Here is a 5795-nt window from a genome sequence, read left to right as displayed (position 1 = left end):
GCCCGTCCCCGCCGCTCCGGCTGCCGCCCCTGCCCGCGCCCCCCGCCCCCGGAAGCGCTTCTCGGCCCCGCCCACTCAGCGCCCGCGCTTCCGGGCTGGCGTGCCCTGGGCTAGCGGTGCGGCGGCTGGGCCTCTCGGTACCGCCGGGGTCCGGGATCTCGCCAGGCTCTTGCGCTTAGCTGTCGCCGCCGGCTGGCGGGCGGACAAGAGGAGGCAGCCCTGGCCTCGACCTCGGAGTCCCGGCTCCGGGAGGGGCACCGGCTCCGCGGACTGTGGCCTTCCGCCCGCCCTCTCTTCGGCGCCCTCTGCCGGCGAGAGGAGGGCTCAGCCGCGGGGCGCTCCTGGGGCTCCCAGACCCTTGGCCCGCCCGCGCTGGGGCTGCCCCTCCCACTGTAGCGCCTCGGGCACCTGCCCGCTGCCCGAGCCGCGCCGGACCGGCAGCTGAAGGCAGTAAGGTGCAGTGGTCACTTGTCACCCCGGGCAGGTTTTCTGTCTCTCAAAACAGACAGCTCGCAACTGGGGGTTATAAAACGCCGGTCACCAAACAAGCCCCAAAGAATGTCCATTTCCAGACCTTAAAGACACCCTAGTCTTCACACTTCCGGAGCGGGAGTGGGAACCTCACCTGGCATTTTTCTCTCAGTTTCAGACGAATTTAGCACCCTTTGAAGAGCTTCCTTTTGCGTTTGGGTGGACTCCTCAGCGTTTGTGGCAGAGATCTTCTTTTTTCTGACTTTGTAACAAAAATAAACTCTAAGAGTCAGAGATACCAGCTTCTCTGCAAGATCAAAAAGTGAGACTTTCTGATGCTACCTAATGCTTTTGTAAAGCATTAGTAGCAACTCTCTCCAGGGTGAGTAGGGGGTCATCTCCCCAAAACGACAGCCACCCTTGGTCAAACACTGTGCCGGACACCGTGTATAGACACTCAAGATACAGCCTTCTTTAATACACAACCCCAGGAGGTAGCAATCTATCGTGTCTGCTTTATTCAGGAGGGAACTGAGGCACAGAGATTGAGTGACTTATCTGAAGTCATACAATTAGTAATGGCAGACATGTATTCAGCTCCTTTTTCTCTAGCTCCAGACTTTCTTATGGCAACAGAACATTTCAAACAGATTTTGAGGTAGGCACCTGGGGCAGACAGACAGACAGACTTGCTCACTAATTGCTATTCCTGAGAATCTTGAGATCTGGCCCCATGTGTGAGATCAGTGGACATGGGGCACAGGACATGCATCATCTGGTCTGACCAGGTTTCCAGGACCCATTGGGCTGATTCACATACCCACATCACTGAGTGAGTTCCTGTTTCCCTACAGACCAGTCCTGGCCTCATCACTTTAACTCATTTTTGCTAAATGTGTTGGTAAGAGTTGGGGTACTCTTGGCCATGATTCAGTATTTGCATGTCGTCAAGGACCATAAAGACCAGAGTGTTCCTAAGTATTTGCCAGGCACCTAAAAGTTGTTGGCCATTTACCACTACAGCTACTGCTTGGCTTTGGCTCACCTTACAAACCTGAGGGTTTGGCTAAACCTACCGTCTGTATTGGAGTCTTTACAGGACACACATAACTCATGAGTATCCCTTAAACAGAAATTGCATAAAATGGTAGGAGTCTCTTCATTCTTGCCCTTCACCAAGACATACTGGTGTGTTCCCTCCACCTGCCTCCTACCTGAGTAGTACTGGGCCAGCAGGGGGAGCCTGCTTCTCTAAACCATCCAAGCCGTCCACTGACCTCTATAATATCCCAGTGGGTGAGGGTTCCTTCCACCAGCCGCCTCTGCACAAGATGGGGGAACATTTTCCTGGTCCAGGAAGAGCCCTCTTGGAGATCCCTTTGGCTTCCAGATGGGTCCCTCCTCCCTCTGACCTGATCCCTGCTGACACCTACTGGTCCCAGATGTCCTTCCCCACTGTAAATTTCTTCCTGGTCTGCTCTCTCCTGTTTTCCTGCTGGTTCTCTGACACTGCCCCTTGAAATTGGCTCTCCTGTTAACTCTGCACTTCTCCTTTGTAGTAATCACAGTGGTAATTGATTATTTGTACAGTTGTGTGCTTAGCATTTGTATCCCTCATCACTAGTCTGTAAATTCTGTAAGGATAAGAATTTGACTTCTTCCCTGCTATTTCTCCAGCACTTAGTACTTCAATATTTGTTGAATAAACAATGAGGAACTACCTGTTTTTGCTTCTGAGTCTATGTTCCTGAGGGAATAGACTGTTTTATTGATCCATTTTCTCTGTATCCTGCAGAGAACCTGTTACTAAATGGGCAGCACTATCCATTTGCTGAATGAAATAATAAATGAATGAATGAATGAATGAATGACAAGATTGAAAAGCCCCATTTAGCTGCATCATGCCTTAGATGGGTCTCTCCATCAGTGTAAATGGTTTCTTGGTACCAGCAGCCTCTATCTTTACCAGATTCCTAAGGATGATAGGCAAGAAGAGAAATCCTTTTCATTTTTATAGGGCATATTCACCTGAAAAATAAGGTTTTTCAGAAAATCTCATGGGTCTCTCTATTCAGTTCCTGCAGAGGACACATCTCCCTGGTCTAAAAGGGTGACTTTGCTTCTGGAGGTTGGGCACACAAATTTATGCAGGACTGGCCTTGACTTTACCTCAAGAGTCATTGACTGCAAGTTCTAAAGCCACGCTCACACATACTCTGGTAGGTACCTATGGTGGTTGTAGTGCTGTGTGCTGATTAAGAGAACTGAGATGCTGGGCACAGTGGCAATGCCTGTAATCCCAGTAACTTAGGACGATGAGGCAGGAGGATCCCAAGTTCAAGACCAGTCTAGCAAACTTGGGGAAACCCTGTCTTAAAATTAAAAAAAAAAAAAAGGACCAGGGATGAAACTCAGAGCACTTGCTTAGCATGTGTGAGGTGCTGGGTTCAATCCTCAGCATTGTTAAAAAAAAAAAAAAAAGGAGGTAGTGAGTGTGCATGTGGAATGAGATGGACATTGTTACCCTAGGTACATGTATGACTACACATATGGTGTGACACTACATCATGTACAACCAGAGAGAGGAAAAGTTGTGCTGCCAGTGAATCAAAATGCATTCTGCTGTCATATATACCTAATTTATTTATTTATTTTAAAGAGAGAGTGAGAGAGGAGAGAGACAGAGAATTTTTAATATTTATTTTTTAGTTGGCGGACACAACATCTTTGTTGGTATGTGGTGCTGAGGATCGAACCCGGGCCGCACGCATGCCAGGCGAGCGCGCTACCACTTGAGCCACATCCCCAGCCCCATATATACCTAATTTAAATAAATAATAAAAATTTAATATGGTGGGAGTAATAGTGTGGAGGATGGAGGAGGAGTCTTTAAAAGTCTTTGGAGTTACTTTGGGTGAATTACTTCATCTTTTTAACTTTTTCTTAAAATGGGGACTAGTGTCACTGAATTTCTTCAATAAAGAAACCATTCTTTATTAAAATTTAAATATTTCTGGAACCCAGGGACATTTCACCATCAAAGCATATATTAAGGGGCTGGGGTTGTGGTTCAGTGGTAAAGCACTTGCTAAGCATGAGTGAGGCACGAGGCTCAATTCTCAGCACCACATAAAAATAAATAAATAAAATAAAGGTATTGTGTCCATCTACGACTAAAAAAATTTTTTTAAAAACAAATTAAATTTGGTCTTTTTTTTTTGCCCTGAATACGGTCATAAAATCAAGTCTGTCTCAGAATCAATGGCCTTCTCTTCTGCAGTATCTTAAGGTGGGCTGCTGTAGTCACATTGTGTTTTCTCACCGGCAGTCAGGAAAGCAAAGACATCTGCCCAGATCTAGCCTGTTTAAAAAGGTGGCTGTGCTCTGAGTGTTACAAGCAGGCAGAAACCCGCTGGGCACACCCTGGATTTCAATGAAGTGAGCAAGCTGCACGTGAAGAGCATTCGTGCCGCCACATGTGTTTAATGTAAAGCCAACATCCTGTCCATCAAACTTCAGACCAGAAACACTGCTTGCCTTCGCTCAGAAGTCAGAGGGCTTTGCAGGATGACTTTGATGACCAAGGCTTTTTGAAAAGATTCCCAGGAAGATGGAACCTCCCCACCCCCCCATGCCCAAGTAAATTCCCCTAGAGCAAATAGTTCCATTGACCTTAGAGGCGACTTCAGGGCTTTCTTCAGAGTTGAAAGCCAGTTAAAAATAAAAGTCATGGCATCTGATTGCTTAAAGGCCTCACTGACAATTTCAAATATGAGGATCTGGAGAACTGGCCTCTCTTTAATTTTTCTCCCTCTTCCCCCCCCCCCCCCCGCCCCACCCTTTCTGCTAGTTTTTTTAATTCCTTTTCTGCTTACAGCAGAATCAGAATGGAGAAGAGCCCTTCAGGAATAGAATCCCAGAAATTGGAGAGGAGGGGGGAGGGTCCATATTTTGTTTTTCTTTTAATCAACTTTAATAAGGTAAAATGAGTCTTGACCAATATCTATATTTGTTCACTGCCACCAAGACCTCTGCTTTTTTGAGTCTTGCCTTTCTTCATGGCTGAGCATGAACAGGGCATTCTGCATCTGATATTGATCCTGCCTCCTAGGGTCCCCGCTCATCCTCACTTTAATAGCAGAAATAGTAACTGGGGGAGTCCTAACAGGAGAGAAGAGGTCAGCACGCTGCAAGCAGAATCAGTTGGCAGAGGAGCTATGTAGTGCCCGGGAGTCGTGAAAACTACTGTTGCATATTTATTCATTTGACAGATATTTATTAAATGTGTAGTAAGTAACAAACATTGCTCTGGGTGCTGAAGATTTAGAAGTGGACAATAAAAACAAAAGTCATGCTCTTAAGGAGTATATATGTCACTGTGCTTTCATGGAAAAGAGAAAAATAAACTGTCAACATTGTGACATAGTAGATGGTGAGACGGGCTATGGAAAAATAAACAGGAAGAAGGGAAAGGAAGAAGAAAATGCATCCCCAATGACTACTCTGAATACCTACTGTAGTCCTAATCTTCCCCTTCTATGTCAAATGAGAGGATGCTCATGGATGCCATCGAGCAGGGCTTCTGACAATCTTCCTCTCCAGATATTGAGCTAGGGAGCCCTGAGTACCTGCCCTGCTCTGAGGGGTTCTCTTCTCCAGGGCTTCTTGGGGATCTGCCCCTCACCACCTCCTATGTTTCTTCTGTCCCCTGGCCTCAACTCTGTCGTCCTGTCCACTATCCCTGGCCCAGTACTTTGTTTTCCAATTCAGTGCTTCCACAATTGCTGGGCACTGGTCTTCATGGTATTCCCAAGACTGGGTGGACATCATAAAAACCTTGTGACCCTGGGCAAGTTGTTCACTCTTTGAACCGCCATTTTCTCATCTATTAAGTGGGAATGGTAATGGTATCGGCTCAGATGGTTATTGTGAGGATCCATGAGAAAACAGAGGTGGTTCTGAGTTGATAGGAGCTGTTAGCTCATGTGGGACTGAATGGATGGCAGAGATGCAGGGGCAGCACAGTGTGGGGTGTGCTCTGGTTTATCCCCCCCCCCCCAGTCCTCCTCCAGGCCTCCCCTCCTCCATCCCTGACAGGCTGTCAGTCTCTGCTCCCCTTTCATCATGGAGCTTAGCTCTGTGGAATCTTTGCCTCTGGCCACTTAATGAGAAAACTCTTCAACTGATCTGCCCCCTCCTTTTCTCCCTCCCACCTTGTCGCCTGAAGAACAGTCTCTGTTCAAAGAGAGGGCTGCCTTGTCAGTCAAGACTAGAGAAGGCTGGGTTACCTTGGCTTTTTCTTTATTTTTAATGCCCTGGTTTGA

This window comes from Urocitellus parryii, chromosome 4, assembly GCF_045843805.1.
Source record: "Urocitellus parryii isolate mUroPar1 chromosome 4, mUroPar1.hap1, whole genome shotgun sequence".
NCBI classification, from domain to species: domain Eukaryota; kingdom Metazoa; phylum Chordata; class Mammalia; order Rodentia; family Sciuridae; genus Urocitellus; species Urocitellus parryii.
Note: the sequence above shows the minus strand (reverse complement) of the source record.